Below are 20,244 nucleotides of genomic sequence, written 5' to 3'. Positions count from 1 at the left end.
TTTTTTTTTTTTTTTTTTTTATAATTTCTTTATATTTCCAGAATGGCAGAGCAAATAAGATAAAACTTAAATGATTCCTGCTGGAGGAATGTGGTCAATACAGTGGGGGAAAAAACATAAAACACGGAAAATAGTATGTGAAATTAGTGATGGAGCCCATACAATATCAGAGAAAAAGGGTGTATACTGTATCATCATGAAGATGTGTCTCTCAGACAGGCAGTAGACAGCGGCGGTAATGGCACCCTGCTTTCAGTGGCAGCACCAGCTGTGCCCGATCCAAATGGGCACCGACAGCAATTCAGGACGAGCAGGGTCAGATGAGGACACAAACACAGAGGGGGGAGGGGCGTGGAGGGGATAGGTGGTGGGGCGGGCAGAGAGATGGCGAGCGGAGGAAGAAAGAGAAGGAAGGCAAAAAGGATTGTGAGGAAGGGGGGAGGGAGGAGGAGGAGAGAGCGTTTGTACGATGAAAGAACAAAAGGACAGTGAGAAAGGCAAACAAAGGCTGGGCGGCAGGGTTAGACCCATGAATCTGTTCGTTGATGTATGCTGCCAATAATGGCCACGTGATGTCACAGAATCATCATCCACCTCCGTATGATGCAGTGTGTTCCTATATCTGACTATAAAGGATTTGTGTTTTGTGTGATTGTGTTTTGCATCATGTGTTTCTGTGAAAAGTTGCAGTGCCCTAGTTACCTGGATGTCTGTAACTATACTTTATTTTGGGGAACAGAAAAGATGTTTTTTATTTACCAAAAGAAGCCACTGTTCACCTGCGTTAGGTGTGTAAATGTGCACACCTCATCATTTGCATCTAATGGTACTTGTTTGTGTAGTTTGAATACAAAGAGCATGGAGTGTTGGATACATATGTAATCCTGTGATACAGGAGAGTTTGTGTTCTTAATCAGACCTTTACCAAATGTTTTAGTTGCCTAACAATAGCCATACTTTAATACTTTGCTTGCCATAAGATAAGATAAAATAAGATAAACATTCATTAGTCCCACTTGGCATTGTTACAGCAGCAAAAATGAAAAATTGGAATTTGGATTTTGTTCAATTTTATTAGCACTTAGCACTTAATAAAATTCTTATATTCTATATCCGTACATGTCGAACCAACACATCCTCATATTGGAATAACTGAATAGGTCGGTGTCTTACAAAAGGACAAACTACATCACAGTTCCAAAGAACAACATGATCACTGCCGCGTAAGGTGTCAGGCGTAAGAGACCTTTGTCGTACACTCGCAGTTTGGTAAGGTTTAGGCACACATTGTGTTAAATCTGTAACATCCGCTACCTACATTACTTAAATAAATTAAGTTAGATTATGGGCGTGAAAAAAACTTCACTACATTAGTAGGTTAAAAGGAACTCATCATTGACTTATATTTTCACTCAAAAAGCAGTCTCACAGACTTTACACTCTTTATACTACATAACCTCACTTCCTCCTTTGCAGCTGTAATACTTACTGCAGCCACTAGAGGTGGCCACCAAACAACAAACATAATAAGCTGCTTTCATGTTACATTTCATCAAATCCCCTACTGCATATAGGGAACATAACTTCACTGTGAATGCCCTCACGCTAAACTTTTGCACAGGGTAAGGATTATGATGTGCAGATTCGTATTACATGAGTGTTGATTCTCCAGAAGGCTGCTCCTTTCACCTTTCTAAAGAGAAAACATAGCATGAAAATGGCTATTGCACTCGGTGCTTAGTAATAAAACTTCTAAGCAACTGAATATATGGTCTTTGTGGATGGGAGGGAGCTGTAAGTTAACTTGTTATCACATCTCAATAAATTAAAACTCATTCCTCATAAGTTTCATCTTGGATGAATCTTTATCAGTCAGCAGGGCTGACTCATTCCAGTTTTATCTGTCCTTCCCATCATGTCTGCCTCTAGCTCCAGATTCAATCCTCTTGGCTTTGTCTTTTCCCAGCACAACAGCAAGATTCCCAAGACCGAAGCCAAATAAGATCGCAGATAAACGTTAAAACCCTTATGAGGAAAACACAGAGGGGAGACTACCAGTCCAAGCCAACAGATGCTGATTAGTGGCCTTTCCAGAGGGGTCTTTTATCTCTTACAAGTCGATTTCCAAAGAATAAATTAGTGACCGTGCAATAAATTAGTGACTGTGCAGTACAAGAATGTTAAGGAGCTTGGCATCCCATCGAAGATTAGGTGAACAATTGATAAGTCCATTCTGTGGTGGTCGTCAGCAGGTGCTCCTCTGCTTTTATGACTTATGTCTGTGATCCTCCTTTAACAGATGTCAGAGGGACCTTTTTCTAGTGGTTGTGACAATACACATGTTTGGAGCTGTGGTTTACTCTCACTGTAAAAAATGTGATTGTCTGAAGTTGTTGCAAACACATGTATTAATTTCTTTTGTTTCATTGACCATAATAAATGTGACTGTCTCGTTGAGTCCCTCCCCGTCTCTCTCAGTTGCCTTTACAAGGTACTGTGGACTTTTTGTTGAAGCAGTTTAATGCTGCTGGATTGTGGATTTCGTTGAAAGGGACTGGATTTCTTCCACCACAGACGAAAGGATGTGACTTTATGCTCGATCTTGAGCACCTCTCTCCGCTCTCTAACAGAGAGCAAAAAGAGGCAGGTAATATAAATTCAAACTACCAGCTTCCATCACAACACACAAGTTCCACAGAGTCCCTTTAAAGTAACTCATTGTCGACTTCTGAAACAGAAACAGTGAAATCATGGCTTAAAGTCTTGTCCTTGTTTTAGCCACGCATCCACCTGTCCTGCTCCCAGTGTAGACTTTGCCAGACTACTTCACCTGACTTCTTCCTTTGCTGCCATCGTGCTTGCCAATAGAGAAAAATAAATATTGGTCATAAGTTATAATATTGTAATAAGCTGCTATCACATCCGACCTATATGGTGACTCAACTGATGATGATGTTTTGGTTGCAGCTTTGTCGGATAATGTAATAATGTCTCCATTTGACCAGTTTTACCTAATATAAATTAGGGAACTATTTGATTTGGGTGGAATGAAAAAACAAGAATGTGTTGCCAAAACCTCATTTTGTCAGAATTGGACTCTTAGGGTCTGTGCCCCCTGATAGACAGGATCCTGTACTGTTGCCCTCTGAGACGCTCCAAAAAAAAAAACTTCATAAAACAACTGAGGCGGAGTGTCGCTCTTCTCTCCACTGTTAGAAGGACGACCAGCATTGGTCGGTTGCGGAGCCGCCATTTTATGTCAAATGGACTCTGGGGAAGATTAGGAGATACTTTTGTCTGACAGGCCGTGGCTGAATAGAGAGAAAGAAAGGGGAAATTTAGAGAGTTTGAGGAAGAAAGAGGCAGCGCAAATGAAACTGGACGATGAAGAGCTATGGGGAGACCGAGAGAAATAAAAGGGGCCGAGGAGGGAGGGAGGGAGAGGTAAGCGATAGAGAGAAGGCCAAATGTGTCTGGGAAAGTTTTGGAGCTGAGGTGCATTGTGGGAGAGCAGACAGTGTGTCTGGGGGGTCTGAGGTGTGGATTAATGCCAGCGATTGGAGGAGGGCTGCCGCAGTTGTGCGTGAGCAGAATATCAGACGGAGGGAGAAGAGAGAGAAGAGAGGAGAGAAGATGGAAAGGGTACAGACACTGAATTTTGGAAAGGGGTGATAGTCTCCGCCTGAAGACACTAAAGACAAGCCGCTCACGCTGCATGAAAGAAAGTGCCAGTAAACTTCAACAAAAATGTAAAACAGCACACTTATAGAGTCCTCATTTGCATGGGGTTTAGTTTATAAGGAGCTGTTTAAATTAAGAGTTGGACGAGGATTAATCCTGAAGTGTTAAAGTGGGAGGACAAGGAGGATCATTCTATAATGTTTCAGCCCATTTAAAGTAACATGGAGTCGGCCTGCTGCAGAGAGCTGCTAGTCAGACCAAACAGTCACGCTTACAGTCCAAGAAAGTGAAACTCCAGTCTGGGTTTATCGTGTGCATTTGAGGCAGAACCCCTAATCCACCATCTATGAAATGGCACCATACAACTTTCAGTTCTGTATGAGAAGCAATTTGAAGGGATTACAAGGACTGCAGCAAACACATCTCAGGAAGACCGACTCGGGCTGAAGGCTTGACACAGTAAAATTTCATTACAGCGAGATTATTGTGGATCGACTTTGAGTTTATAGCATTTATTTGTTTTCTAGTCCCTGGAGGAAACTTTATGCTAGTTATCTGTGTGTGCCAGAGGTTGGACTGGAGTGAGTGTGTGAAGGCCAGTGGTCATAGGGGGCTTCTTCTTTTGCCCTTTGTTCAGAGTGCAGGAACAGTCGAACAGTTGTTAGCTTGGTACACGTGTATTTGTGCTGTTTTCTCGTCAGATTACTTGACCCGATATGACAGTTAAAGGCAACAGTTCACAAACCTTTGAAGTGAAAGATTACTCCGCTATACAGCACATAGCAGGTTAGCTTGTTTTTAGTTGCTTTATTATGATCATGCTTTTATTATGACAGATTGATTGATGAACCATCGCCTGTTGAATCAATTTTAATGCTCTTTCTCTTGTACCAAAAAACCGAAAAGATTTGTTTGGACTTTCACCAGTTAGTGCCTCTGACAGTTTTGGGAGATTGAAGCCTGTATGTCTGAAGTCTACTTCATTGATTCAACTTTAAAGGAAAAGTTCAGCCAAAAATGGAAATCCGGTCATTATCTACTCATCCCCATGTCAGTTTAAAGTAAAACAATCTCCAGCTGCAACACTGAAATGTTTTGTTGACTATGAAATCCACCTGACTTTCCATCGGCATGGGGGGAGGAGATGATGGCTGTTGAAAATAACATAGTTATTCTAAAAAACATATTTTTTGCAGCATCTATTCTGGTTGCGCGCACCTTTTATCTTCATATTTCTTTCAGTATTTTTTCTATGTTTTTTAAAAGGGCACCTGTTATGATGCATACACACCTTTGTGGAGAGGCTCTTCAAAACAGTGGCAGGAGTTAGTGAACAACTTCAGGATTTTGTTCAGAGATTGTGAAGGATCCCTGTGACAAAAGTGATCCGGGGCAATAATGATATATGAGAGGCATGAACCGGGGCTAGTCTGAATATACTTTGTGAGGAGTTGTGGTAGAATTACAGCAACAATAGCAGAGTCGCTGTGATTGGCCTTCATTACTGAAAGTTTGTCTTTTGGCACAAGATTAAAAAAGGGCCTGTTCGTTGAGGGACAGGACGGCTTTGGTACAGGTTCGGTATAGTTCTTTGGTCTCTGACCTTAACTGCAATGGGATCCATAATTACCCAGATGAGTAGTTGGATTTTATTTCTGGGCGATCTATTTCGTCCACTTGAATACCCAGAATTCTTGTAATGTAATGTCATCATGCCCCTGTTTACCAAACCAGCCAGTCTGTGACGCCCTATGCCAAAGAATGCCAAAGAGATGAGGGAGGGAAACCGATCATTTCAGTGAGTCCAGCTTTCTGTGGACGTGAGTGCTCACGCACTGCTGTAAGGAGACAGCTCGTATTATACTCTCAAGTTTGAGTTCTAGGAGATATCTCCACCTTCTACCTGAATTTAATTTGGAAAAAAACAGGGTAAGCTTGCAGCACCTCAGTGGAGTATGTGTATCTTTGCTACTGCAGCTTAAATTGAAACTGTCTCTCTGTCTCCATGGGCTGTATTGATTCGCTTGGCACCCACTTATGTCCCATAATGGAACAGAGCTCATGTGCTGTCACTAGGATTTGGAGAGCCGCACGACCCTACCTATTAATTCGGGGACTAAACAACACGACAAACAAGTCCAGCAATTCAGGTTTGCCGAATGTCGGCCACTCTCACGGTCCTATTACTGGAGCTGGATGTTATCATAAGATATCAGTGACAGAGAACGTTTTTTCGCAGTATTATGATACAGTCAAATCTGGAGCTGCTCCCGAGCTGTGAAAGACAGGCATATGGAGAAATGGTCTGTATCGGTGCCTTGGTAAACTAGAGCCAAGTCCCGAAATGACTCCTTCTTTTCTATTCGCAGCTGAGGCTAACTAAAGATTGGTATTTGTTTTTGGTGCATGGAAGCTTTCCAAGAAATGTGTGTGTGTGTGTGTGTGTGTGTGTGTGTGTGTGTGGTGTGCGTGCGTGCGTGTGTGTGTACGTCTTCATGTGCACTTATGTTAGTGCATCCATGAGTGTGTGCGTGCAAGCCAGTCAGTCTGCTTCTGGCTTTGTGGGACACTCTGGGAGACGAGCATACGAGTGTGTGTGTCCAAGTGTTTATGTGTCAGAGTAGTGGGGCGTTTTGGGAAGAGAAGGACTGAGTGAGTAAGTAGCTAAACCTCGATTGGACTGTCCCTCCCGCGTTTTTTATTTTTTTTTTGGGGGGGGGGGGAGAGGAAGAAGAAGAGGAAGAAGGAGTATGCGAGGAGGAGGAGGAGGGGAAAAAAGAGAGAGAAGAAGAAGAAGTCGAAGAAGAAGAAGAAGAAGAAGAAGAAGAAGAAGAAGAAGAAGGGAAGGGGAGAGGTTCAGGGGTGACAGGAGGATGGCTTCATGGCTGCGTTTTCTCTGCGCTGAATTTGCACACTCCCCTTTCTCCTCTCTGTTTTGCCTTATTCAGCTGAGCGAGTGAGGGAGTCAAACAGACAAGGAGAGTTTGCAGTTTCAAGACTGAAAATGAGAGAAAAATCAAGCCAATTTTCTCCGTTTTTTTTTTTGTTTTTTTTTTTTTAAGGGTGGGATTTTGGCTGTCTTACAAACAGATGTTGCTTGTCATTTGCTCGTAGTGCAGGGAAGCAGCTTGTAGATTGCAGAGTTTTACAGGCAGAAAGACTACCTCTTGCTTATTTATACTTATTATTACTAGCCGGCGGTAAACCGAAATTGTAAAAACACCAAAAAAACGAGTCTGTTTTTCTGTTATCGTTTACTTTTCCCCCACCCTCTCTTCCCCCCCACCAGTTTCTCTCCCTCTTTGCTTTTTTCTTTTGTCTCACTCTTTCCCACCCTCTCCCCGAGCTCCCTTTTCGGGGTGGTTTTGTTACTGTAGTTGCATGTTTGAGCTGTTTTTCTTTTTGTTTTGTTTTTTGATGGGCCACAGTGGACATGACTGCCTATACCTTCTGCCAAGCACCGTAGGCCCTGCAGAGTAGAGCAAAGAAACATTTGGAAACTAAACATAAAGACAAATCGGTAAGTCATCATGCTACCAATGTGCTCCGAGCTTTCTCCACGTCTTTGCTTTGTGGCTCTTAACATTCACCGGTGTGGTTGCTGAGTGTTTCTGTGATGTTGACTGTGTATTAGCTGTGGTGAAGGGGGCCTTAACTGAATGCTACCTGTTGGCTAGCCGGGGCTATCTGTTTGCACTGCGTGATATTATGAAGTGCTAACGACATGCCGCTTCCTCACCTCTCACTTCTTCACCTCTGTTGACCCCCCCACCCCTCCCCACCCCACCCTTTCTTTTACACACGCCACCTCTGTTGCTGGGTAGATTTGGGGCGAGCAGGACGTTGCGCCGCTGGGTTTGGCTGCTGGCCCCGTTCAGTGGCGAAATAATGCAGGTGGTGGCCTTTAGCTGGTCTTCGTTTTGTCATGCTCACACACACACACAGACACACATACACACACAAACATATGCAAACACACACACACACACACACACACACACACACACATGCCGGTGCAGCAGTGGCGGCGTTGGCCAGCAGGGTGCTGTGGACCCCGCTGACCTCTTTGTTCAGCCAATCTCAAGGTGTCTTTCAGCTCGCTGGCAAAGACCCACTGACATACTTTAAGCAACTTGGCAACAGCTTCAAAGTCAGACGTCTCATTTAAATTCAGGCAGAGGGAAGGGAAGGAGAAAGAACTTCAGATGGAGTCTGAAAGTTGAAATTCGACCACTCACTCTCTTTTTCATCTCCCAAGTTTTACAGGTTTTATTTTGTTGCTTGTGTTGCAGAGCGACGACTCTATTCACATCAGTCAGGAATGTGCTGAAACAGATTTGAACTTTATGTGCTTCGATGTCAACTGTGGCTTTTTACCTTCAGTGAAATGTTTGTAATGTAAAGTGAGCGATCAGTTTGAGCTCTCTGACATTTGTGAAAAATGACCATATTTTTCTTCTATATCAAGATAACAGTCCTGTGACGTGGAGGTGGTTTATCACCTCAGTTAAATAGCCGTTCTTGCTGTTATTCATTTTAATGAATGGATTTATACATTCATGAGGATTTGAGAATTAAGAAATCCAGAACCATGCCATGAGTCTTCACCCTGTCAGTTTTATCCTTTAAAACACAAATCATTGATATGATTTAAGCTGTATGTATTCAAACACAACGTGAACATCAAGTGACCAGAACAGCATCCCAAATCTAACACGCCATCAGAGGTCATTTAATAGTTTGAAGACAATTCACATTATTCCTGCAGTGTTTACTGTACAGTCAGGCATGGTTCTGTCGTCACAGAGCCCTGTTAAATATCCACAGGTATTAATGAAGCAAAAACTCCAACACAATGTTTTACGAGAGCAATTTTTCCTGCAATTTATTTTCAACATTTTATATTACTTACGTCTCATTTGAGCTCAGCCACATGCCTCTTAAAATGCCACTTGGATTTTTCCGCCTATCACTCACTAAAACGACTCTCGCGAGTGATGTGCAAGTGTTGGCATAGTAATAATCTGTGAGCAAATAACTAGTACAACACGAAGTTCAGTGTGTACTGTACAGAAATGATGCTGTGCATTGTGGGATCAAAATGAGATCAGGAGTCAAAGGAGTTTTGTGGAAACTCTCTAAAGAGATTGAATGAAATATGACCACCCACAATTTTGTGAATAACATTGTGTGAGAGCAGGGAATTTTCTTCTCTCAGTTCTGTTTTGGTTTTTTTTACAAAGTTTTTCTTTTATTTATTTTTTCATAAGATGTACAATCTGTAGTTCACCTTATTCTGCACTTACACTCTCTTTCCTATGAAATAGATAAATTGTGAATATTTGTAAGTCTTTGGTGAAGGAGATTTCATCATTTTTGTTGAACATTAGGCTAATTATTTGCATCTAATTTTCAGCAATAAGTGGTGTTAAGGGCTGTGTATTTAGTTTTAAATTGATAGACTCTAACTTGCACTTATTTACTGCCATTAGAAAGGATTCTTGAAAGATAAAGTACAAAAAGTCTCGCCATGCTGATGGATGTATGAAGTCATCTGCTCACGGCCCCAAACCCGTAGATCCGAACTTGTGTTAACTGACACCACAAGCTTGTATCTACAGGTCTGCGTCTGTGCAGCACCAACGACCTGAGCAGCATCAGCAAAATACAGCGGGGGCTGCTCACCAGCTCTCACCAACTCTGTTAACCATTTCCCTGTCACAGATAGCAGCAGTACTGCTTTCCTCTGATCAAGAAACTAGTCCTGGCCTACATTGTTCCCTCTCTCCTCGCATGAGATTGCTTCTTTAAAATTTAATCTTTACATTCTTGAACACGTTTCTCAACTCAAACCCTCTAAAAACCTATTAAAAAAAAAATGACTCCAAAGTTTGGAAAAGTTGGGTTTTGGTGTTCCAGGGGTCTTTAACATTTTCTACACAGTTCAGTCCATAATCTAACTGGACCCTGAGGGGTTAGACAAAGCCAACAAAGAGTCAATTTAAAAAGAAAATATAATTAGAGCTACAATTTCTTTGTGTGTATTTCAAATGTTGGAGGCAGCTATTTTACTCAGCAGTCAATTAGCTGCCGCTCGGCCTTTCTAGTGTTAATGAAATAGGCGACAACCCAATTAGAGAATACATACGGATGACAGTTGTAATGCCTGTTTCCTCACAAACAGCCATAACCTCCCATGTTAGCAGTTTGAAATGAGCAACTGTGAGCCTTTTGTTTAAGGGAGAAAATCTGATCATCGTGTGGGGGGAGGCTGGGGCTCGTTTGTGTGTTTTGGGGTCAGTGACGTAGAGAGTTTGGAGGCGCTTTGGAGTCACACATGTTTATCTGCTTTGTGTATAGAGACTGTATCTAAGATACACAGTTGCACTGCCAGGGCAGCTCTTAAAATGATATAATTGCTTTGAGACGGGATAAAAGCAGTTTGAGTAAAAAGTGCATCCAGTTAGCATGTACAACTTTTTTGAGGGACTTCCCTTTCTGGTTCAAGTGTCTCCTGACTTTCCCTGGGCCAGTAAGCCCTGGTGTCCAGGTCTGCTTGCTCCCAGGTTGAGGTAGTAGGTTGTATAGTTGAGAATTACACCCCGGGAGATAACTGTACAACCTCCTAGCTTTCCCTGAGGTACGCATGGCGCTCTGCACAGCTGGATCAATACAATACAATGTTACTGTAGCAGTTAAACTAAAAAAAGTAAAGCCTGCCAACACAAGATAGTATACACTCCACATGGTCAATAACAATCGAGGCTGTTTGCTGATGGAGCGGGAGCAGAGAAAGCTCTGGTTTCCACTTTTGGCTCAGTGATGCCAGTGTGTTGTCTATGACATGTGTGTGTTTGTACATTATCGGTTAATTCTTGGGCTAGACTGATACTGAAGCTGATATTTATGGGTCTATATGGAAATATTACAAGTGTTAAATGTGAACTTTTTACATGACAAAATAGTGTTGTAAAAATGTCTTCAGTGTTTCCTTCAGATTTATATGTACTTATATTTATCTGCATATTTGAGTTACAAAATATCTCTTTTAAATTTCTTTAATTATTATCTAAAACAGTGCTGACCAAAGTGGGGCCCAAGGACCAAAGTCAGCCCGCCATAAGATAGTGTTTGGTTGCCAAATGTTTCTAGCAAAAAATAAATGAAGCATTAAGGAATCACAGTTTATGCTCTCTTTAAAAAAAATGTTTTTAAATGCTATTATAAAAATGCTCTTTAGATACATAGCATTTCAAATGATCATTATCTTCATAATCTAAAGCACAGTGAGGGACATTTTATGCAGGCAGGGAACTCAGTGCTACAGAAGTCCTGAGAGACAAGTGAAAAAGATTTGAGGAAATTAGAAAAATCATCATGGCAAAACATTTTTTATTTGTATTTATTTTTGTATTTTTTTATTTTAAGTTTTTGAGTCATTAACACAGGACAAAAGAGAATAGATCAAACTTAGAAAATAAATTATTTATTTATTTTTCCTTACTTGTCTTCAGTAACACTACAGCACAATATGTGGTAACTTCTGTCCTGTGGTCCAACATTAAGTTTGAGTTTTGGCCCGTCACAGCAAAAAGTCTAATCTGAAGATTATTTTTTCAAATAGTGGATTGTTTGGTCCATCAGATGTCAGAACAATGATAGTGATAAATGTCAATTAGAGTTCTCCAAAGCCCAAAGTGATGTCTTCAGGTGGCTTATTTTGTTTGACCACCTGCATAAACCTATTCAGGTTTCTAACAATGAGAAGCTGCAGCTGGAACATTTTTGGTATTTTGTGTTGTAAAATTGACCTAATCGGAGGTTTATCAATTACTGCTATACATTTTCTGACAATCAGCAAATCGGCAAATCCACCAGTTGTAGACAACTCTAATTGGATGGTATTTCAGAGCTACAGTATTTCAGAGTTCAGAGCCCAACTGACACATCAGTTGGTGGATGTGTCTGTTATATGTGTTTTACATTGAAAGATATACTTATATAATAATAACATAATTTATATCTATTAAATTCACTGTGAGGTTTACTGATATAGTGCCCCACGGTCATTTTGGAATGCAATAAAGTTTGTTGTTAAACTGTAAAATATCCTGCCTCCATTACATATATTTTCACAAATGTGTGTCTATGTAAATACTCTGTGTAAATGATAATATTGGCTGATTTTTTACTACCAACGTCTGTCTCAAAAATCTAGTATGGTTCAAGCTCTAATCAGATTATTACTAAAAGGTCCAAATCTTTGGGTTTGTGTGTGTGTTGACCTGTTAGGTGTGTGTCAGTGTGTGTGTCAGGTGGTGTTGGTCTGTGTGTAGCAGGCAGGTAGCGATCAGAGCTGATGGACTGACATGTGAGGGCTTTTAACCTCGCTCAGCGTCTGAAGCACCAGTTCAGTTTCATTGTGAGGTGGCGTTTTATTATTCGCTCAGCGGTAACTTCATTAACGCCGATGTTTGTGTGGAAGAAGTTTCAGCTGCCTCCGTCGAGTTGTTTGTGTGATGACAGATAGCCGTTGTAAAAGGTATCAGACACGTAAGGGAGAAGAGTTTGAAATGTGAACGCGAGCCTCAGACGACAGCATCCCAGTCCGTTTACAGGCAGTGAAATCAGTTGTCACCGTGAACAATTATTGTCATAATATTTCCAATGGGCAGACGCAGACTGCGTGGAAGCTACTGCTGTCATACTATCTGACATGTGAAATATTGTGACACTCATGGAGGAACGAGAAATCTACTGAACAATTACAGCAACACACAGAAGATTGTTCGGATTCCACAGCATGGCATTGGCTCGGCTTGTTAGACAAGATTTATTGGATTCACTACTTTATTCTTTTATTTCAAAAGGGAATCTCTTCTCATGTCAAACTTTTGAATAAATAAAATCATTTTTTAGATTTATTTTTAATGAAATCCTCTGGAAATCAATCACAGCAACTATCGCTGCTCAGTCCCTTCCCTCTACACGTGTCCTCTCATATCAAAGAGAACTCCTGTTTCTTCCACTCTCTTCGTGATAAGAAACGTAGTAAATTCCTCTCTATTGCTGTGAATCTCCTGGCTGATGTGTGCTTATAAAGCTGGCCTGTCTCTGCTGGAGCCACAGCACTGAGAACTCCCAGTGAAGCAGCAGCATGCATGTATTAGCCTTCACATGGTGTAAACCAAGAGTATACTGAGGCCTGCCAGTCGCCTGCCTCCCAGTCTATCAGGATGTGTGTGTGTGTGTGTGTGTGTGTGTGTGTGTGGGTGTGTGTGTGTGTCTGTGTGTGTGTGTGTGTCTGTGTGTGTGTGTGTGTATGTGGCGCTGAGGTAATAGGTAGAGGAGCAAAAGACTGCCCCCTGTTGGTTACATTTGTGAAGTGTACAGCTGTTGGAGGTTAAGATTTGGTGACTTGGCAAATGATTGAAAAAATGAAACAATAGATTTTAAAACATATGAGGCTATCCTAAAGTGACATGTACACTTGCGTGTTTTTTTAGTGACTGTGTGTGCATGCACACGTGTGAGAGTGTGTGAGTGTGGCATGATGCATTAATCCAAACCAGAGCACAAAGTTAGAGCTGTGTAGGGTATGATGCGGTCTGTCTGCTCCTTCAGTTTTCCCCTTATTTCCTCTTTTTTTCTCTGTAGCAGATATACAAATGTTGTTCCTTTTTCCGTGTGTGTGTGTGTGTGTGTGTGTGTGTGTGTGTGTGTGTGCGTGCGCGCTAACCCTAACCACCAGACTTTTTTTTTTTACTCCATTTTGTAGATTTCCCCACTTGTTTTCTTTACTTTACTCTCCCATTTTATCGTCTTCAAATCTAGAAATGTCAGCATTTACTGTAACTGCTTCCAAGCATTTACTACAATACTGAAGTGATATTACGGCACATTTTTTGCAGGCTTTCCTTGCACTGTGATTGTTCTTTCAAATCTTGTTTTTTAGGATTTTCTTTTGTTATTTCACTGTCAGAAATTTGAGATTCAACAATTTAAGCAGGTTTCCTCTAGAAAACAAAAACAGAAGAAATTAAATGTTTCAAATGTGTATTAACAATAACAACTACAGATATGCAGTCATTCAGTCTAACTCTATGACAGTAACACTACATCTTCTTCCTGAACCTTTATTTTCATCATTACTGTTGCCATAGCAACACACCTTTATGACCCCATGAACGCCTGCCCTCTTCGTCCCATCAGTCAGACGTGACAGCTGTCAATCAGTCACACTGGCCAACAATGCTGCTGCTTCAGCCATCCAGCAAGTGTGTCTGGCATGTCACCCTGCTCTGCTCAGCGTGCTCTTTCGCTCTCTCTCTCTCTCTCTATCTCTCTCTCTCTCTCTCTCTCTCTCTCTCTCTCTCTCTCTCTCTCTCACACACACACACACACACACACACACACACACTCAGCCTTGACACTGTATGTTTGTTTTCTGCCTCTCTGGCTCTGCAGGCCCGGTGCTGTGTGCTTATTTGCAGTCCTGCTGCTGTTTTCACGAATGCGTGGGCTAGTGTGACAGATCTGGGTCTCTCTTGATGTACTACTTGGCTCGCTGGGGCTGATTCCTGGCCATTACCAGCATATAACGAATGCTTGAAGAGGGTGAAATGGGATCGGTAAATCAATGGATGAGCTGTCATTTACCTGGATGCAAAGTTTAGCCTTCAGCGTGTGGATGGAGTTTTGCACCAAGATTAATCAAAGTATTTTCATTTCATAGCCATGAAAACCCTTTCAATGATTTTCTCTGTTTGTTCATAGTTGGTGTCTTCCTGCACCTTCCTACTTGGAAGGTACGTAGGAAGCTGTGTGTGTGTGTGTGTGTGTGTGTGTGTATGCCTCACTATGCACATGTGTGAGTGCAGGGGTGTGTGAGCCTTTGTCTGCCTGCTACAGGCTCTCACCGTCAAAGCATGCTAATATTAGCACCTCACTGAAGACTGCCTCTATCTGGACACAAAGCAGGTGTTAAATGAGGATAGCTGCTCTGTGTGTCTGCATGTTTGTGTCAACAGGGACACTTTTAAATTGGTTAAGGTCAGTGTATGTTGCCGGGGGGGTGTAGCGCACTGTAGATCCAGATGCACAGTTTTCTCCGGCAACTGCAGCTGTATAGAGATAGAAAACGGCACAATGCGTCGCCTGCCAGACGGCAGTCAAAGAGGATTGGAGATTAGCCGGGGTGCAGACGCAGTCGGTCAATCAGTCAGTCAGGGAGGGAGAGAGCGGAAGAAAAGCAAGAGGGCAGTGTGGTCTCAGGGATTTTTTCTCTTTTTTTCCCCCTTCCCAGTCTCTCCGGGCCCCGTCGCTGATTTGGGCCTACAGTTGGTTGTACGTCTCGCTCTCCTTCTCCACTCCATCTGTCCCTCCCCCCATCATCCCATCATCTCTCCTCTTTCTCTCCTTCCTCCCTCCCTCCCTCTCTCTCTCTCTCTCTCTCTTACTCACTCACTCACTCTCTCAGCCTGGGGGAGATTAAATGTAGCCTCTATAAGCCAAAGCACATCATGTAGCAATTTTTCTATGCTCCCCTCTCTCTCTCTCACACTCTCTCTCTCTCTCTCTCTCTCTCTCTCTCTCTCTCTCTCTCTCTCGCTCTCTCTCGCTCCGTCTCTTTCCCTCTCTCTCCTTTTCTGAAGGGACAGTGTGAGTGATGTCGGCTCGTGTGAGACACAGAATGAGAGAAGAGAAAAGAAATGATAGAGTGCAAACACTGGAAAAGTGGATTTTTGTTTTTGCATGCATGCAGAAGAGAACAGAGGATTTGTTTTATGGGTGGAAAGCGGACAACGGCAAGGTGGAAAAAACAACAAAAGGAGGACTACTTTCTCTCTATCTCCCTCCCTCCCTCCCTCCTCCCCACCTCCCTCTCTCTCCCTCTCTCTCACTCGTCTGACACGGAGGAAAAGTGGGCCTCTGGCTGTAAGCAATTACAGCTGTGAGGCAAATTATGGATGATATTTCTCTCCCCCTTTTTGCCTTTTTTAAAGAAAAAAATATTTTTCCTCGTGCCGATCAACATGGAAAGAAAAAGGAGGCAGAGGGGGGAAAAGACAGAGTGAGAGAAAGATTGAGTGAAAGAGGTGGAGTGCTAATATTGGGTAGAAGGAGAGGAGGGGGGAGTTATGTTATTTTCCTGTCTTCCCTCCTTTCCAGCTCTGCATGTGATTGAAAGAGAGAGAAAACAATGCGAGGGAAAAGGGCGAGGAGAGAGAAAGAGGAGCGAGACAAGAGATCAGCAGGCGCATTGGTTTTGTCCTTTAACCTGGATTTGTGTGTGTGTGTGTGTGTGTGTGTGTGTGTGTGTGTGTGTGTGTTGTTTCCCTCGCCAACCTGCCTTGGACCTACAGGTTTGGATAAAAAAGTAAGTAGCTTGGGTGTGAGGAAAAGCAAATGAGTGTGTCACTACTTAGTGTATGCAATGCATGTGTGTGAGTGCCCCCCCCCCCCCCACCACCACCACCACCACCACCACCACCACCACCACCACCACCACCAACAACTACCCCCCCCCCCCCACCCCCTCCACCATCTCCCTTCGGTGAGGCAGCATACTGGTATGCTCACTGGCACTGTGGCCCTGGCTGCAAGCACTGATTCCGTGGCTCGATGCTCGCTTTTATTTTAGCTCTCTCTCTCCCCCCTCTCTCTCCCTCTCTCTCTCTCTAGCGCTTTTTCTCTATCACTCTTTCTCACTCTCTTTGTCGTCCGCTCGCTCAGTCTCCCTCACTTTTCCTTGCCGTCTACCTGTTCTTGCTAACCTTTAAGTCTCTCTTCCTTTCAGCGTTTCGTTTTCTGGGAAGAAGGTCGTCTCGCCGACTCTCTCTCGCTACCCTCCTCCCCGGCCTGCTCACTCTCCCTCTGTGTGTGTGTGTGTGTGTTTGTATATGTGTGTGTGTGTGTGTGTGTGTGTGTATGAAAGAGAGCTGGAGAGCGGAGAGATAGAGGGAGAGAGAGTGTGCACATGGTTCATTCCGGCTCGGTCCTACCACCCATCCTCATGCCGCTCTTTCTTTCTCCGTCCGTCGATCTCTTCCTATTTTTATTTCGCATGGCTTCAAGCAGCTCGCCGGATGGATGGACCTCTTCTGCGCTTTGTTTTTTTTTGTGATAAAAAAGCCCCTTCTTCTGAAAATAATTGGAATCTTGTTGGCATGCTGTGAGTTTAAATCTGAGCTTTCTCTTTCTCTCTCTGTCTCTTATTTCTTCCCTTCCCGAGCAGGAAGCCAGCTAGAAGAACAACGAGCGAAGAAGGCATCCTGGATCCGAAGGGGAGGGTGAGTCGATACCAACGTATACTCTTCCTCTCCACTTTCCTCTCTGCTCCCCATCTGTTTCCTAAGCTTCAGACCACCATGGTGGCATGAAGGAGCCGTAGAGCTTTGTTATCTGGATCGTCTTTTTCTCTGTGCAGCCTGGACGGGAAATTTGCGCAAGCCATGATTGAGCATGAATTCAACGGTTTTATTAACAGTGAAAGACATGACGGTCAGACGAGCATGCAAGTCATCGTGTCAGAGGGATTTCAGCTTCAGATTTCGATGCTGTAATCGATGCATCCACACAGGCTTTTTATCTCGTACGTCTGCGGTAATGATCAACAATCATCGGCTGAGTTTGATTTTCCCTGAGACGGCGGGGGATCTTTAGGCGTACTGTACAACAGCGAGCTCTGTACCTGATGGCAGGAGGCATTTTTCAAAGTGCTGTATTGTTCAACTGAGGTGGGGGAGGGGGCGAGGGAGAAAGAGAGAGAGAGAGAGAGAGAGAGAGCGAGAGTTGGGGGGGAGGCTGGCCAATGTTGTGTCTGGCTGAGGCTTGCACTTGTTGTATGTTCACAGATACATATGGGGCAGTGGAGGTTGCAATGAGCATGCTCAATTAATGCAGTAATATAGGAGTGTGTGTGTGTGTGTGTGTGTGTGTGTGCGTGTGTGTGTGTGTGATGCGTAGCTGCGTGTCTGTAAGAGGCAGCGCTCGCTCTGTATGCAAGAGATGCTCAGACGCTCTGAGTCCTCATTTGACTTAAAGACGAGTTCAGTGCGCGGACGCGTTTTTGTCAAGGAACAATATTCCTCTCGAATTTTATGGCAAAGAACGAAAGAGTGAAAATCCCGAACGCTCAGCGCTGGAAGCAGCTATATGAGGAAGTAGAGGAGTCCGTGGGAAGATGCATCTCTCTCCGTCCCTGAGACCCTAACTTGTGACGTTGTGCTTTCATGTCCACGGGTTAGGCTCTCGGGAGCTGAGAGGGATGCACGGCCAGCATTATCTCCCACATGTTCCTGCCGCGAACAATGGCGATCAGAGGGGGAAGGCCATGGCGCAGTGAGCTAAGGCGTTCACCATACGCTCACCGTGTCACACTTTTCAGTTTGGCTCACACCCTGCTGTATGTTGCATGTCACCTGTGCTCAGTCTGCTGCAGCACGCACCATCACGTATGATGAAATGTGGATTAAGTCGATACTATTGACTATTGACTGGTGAAATCTCTGGGTTTAGGAGGATGTAGTGGCATGTCATCTGTTTTTTAGGGGTCATGTGACAAAGTTAAGGCAGGGTGAGCCGAAGCAGCTACATGGATGACAGGAAGCTATCCTCTTAATGCAACAGAGGCCTGATTGTATCTGTGTTGGCCACTGGCACGAGGGCTGCGCTAATAATTTGCCTTTGATATTTGCCTTAATTTACCCATCAGCCATCAGTCAGTCGGTATTGTTGAACTTTAATGTGATGCTGCACGTGTGCTCACAAATAAAACACCTCATGATGCCATGCTAATGTAGCATTTTGATCTGATGCGTGAAAGCCTTTTATTCTGCTTTTCAGTTTTAATGTTACATGCTAATTTTAAAATGACTCCCCACCTCAATGGAATTCTTGGTTGAGCATCTAAGCTAATTATTTAGCAAAGGAATCTTTAAAAACCAGCCTTCTTAGCACCCTCAGCCACTTGCTGACTAAACCTAATAGGCGCTGTCGCAGGTGCTGCTAAAGGAATAGTGAAAGTTCTGCTCTTTGCCGCTGTGATAGCATTAGCCTCCTCATACACCAGTGGACACTGTTAAGTAAAGAAGCATCTGTCAGTGCGGTCGCTCTTTGTTTCTCCAGCAGCCTGGCTGTCCGTGTGTGCGCATGTACCTTTATGACTTGAGAGCAGCACAGAGTAATGTTGAGAGCGTGACCATGACAGCTCTGTACATTATGTGCTTGACCTCAGTGAACCCTCAGCGATGTCAGAGCTCACTCACTCACTCATGCTAACACAAATGTAAAAAGGCAGCAGCGAGAACACACTCATGGCGCAGCTAGTGATGTCCACTGAGGATACCCCGGGGCGCCTTTTGCCGCTAGACGACGCCATCGACACCCTCCATGATTCATGCGCAAAGTGTTTCTGAATATGAAACTGTTGATTTGATCGTGGTGTGTAGCCGCAACCTGTCGTTGATAGTAGCAAGACTCCGACTCTCTGACTTTGAATGACAGTTCAGCTGGTTATAGTAGCAAGGCAGCACATGGCGGCTCTTCAGGGTGCACATCAATTTTCTTTGAGCCATGAGGTTGTTTTCTCTCCCGAATCTTCCGACTGGTTGTTTAAGGGTTAGCTGAGAATATCATATCGTCCTCCTCTGAACCTTACAGTTTGTGCTTAGGAGGCTGTCGCTCTCCTGAAAGCCAGTTGCAGCATTTTTCTTCTTTTTTTTTAACAGCAGCTCTGTGACAGCACGATTCATCAATATTTGACTTAGGCCAATCACACCACAGCTAATATCTGGTTTTAATGGGGCGCGCAGCATGGATATTGATGATAACTCTTCTTCATGGATGCTTCTGTTCATTTGAATAGATGCTGAATCTTATACAGCTGAACATTTCAGATATTTGGAATTGGAAGTTGAGCTGGGTGCGAGACATTAGTTGTGCCAATGCAAAGCCCCACATAGATGCGTATGAAAAACTTGTTTTTTGGTTTTAAATGTTCTGCAGTTTGTTATCTTCGATTTGATGTTATGACATTGTAAGATTCGTATTCGGACATGCTTGGCTTCAGAGATTGCGTCTCTTGTATGACTGACGTCTGACATCACTGTGACCCTGAGGCTTCATTTTATGTTGATCAATAAAGGCCTTTTTTGACATCACATCCATTACAGTTTGCTTTCACTTTTGACCTTGAAAGCTACACTTATCATTTTCCCTCCTTCAGTCTCATTTTTTTTCCAGCTCGCAACAGCTGGATATGATGTTGCAAAAGATGCTTCCCTGTATCTCAGTGCATCAACCGTGACTTGGTGGATTTCCGGAGACGCTTCCGTCCGGTTGTTAATGAACTAATATGGATTATAACTTGAACCCCCTCTGTGCTGCTAATCTGCTGCTTTAGCAATTCTCTTATGTAACACCTCTGTCAGCCCTGTGTCTTTCTTTTTCTGCCAGTGCTCTGCCTAAAAATCGTTTTTTATTTGTCCAGCCCAGTGAACAAACACTAACCTGGAGCAGTTAGTGTCTGGCCGGTAAGCTTGAAAAAGGGACTGCAGGCTT

At 43.4% G+C, this 20,244-nt stretch overlaps 1 long non-coding RNA gene across 3 annotated transcripts in view; it reads left to right on the top strand.

Annotated features, from left to right (window-relative positions):
• Positions 1-20,244, top strand: part of LOC115567611 (uncharacterized) — a 110,616-nt gene that overhangs the window by 86,143 nt on the left and 4,229 nt on the right. Inside the window, exons 4-6 of one of the 3 annotated variants that reach the window (XR_003981234.1) lie at positions 7,110-7,201; positions 16,047-16,060; positions 16,919-16,973. This is a non-coding gene — a long non-coding RNA (uncharacterized LOC115567611). The remainder of the gene's footprint in view (positions 1-7,109; positions 7,202-16,046; positions 16,061-16,918; positions 16,974-20,244) is intronic. The other 2 variants (XR_003981233.1, XR_003981232.1) reach the window with 2 other exon arrangements.

The sequence above is a fragment of the Sparus aurata genome, chromosome 2 (assembly GCF_900880675.1).
Source record: "Sparus aurata chromosome 2, fSpaAur1.1, whole genome shotgun sequence".
Lineage (NCBI taxonomy): Eukaryota > Metazoa > Chordata > Actinopteri > Spariformes > Sparidae > Sparus > Sparus aurata.
Note: the sequence above shows the minus strand (reverse complement) of the source record. Positions and strands in the feature narration are given on the sequence as shown.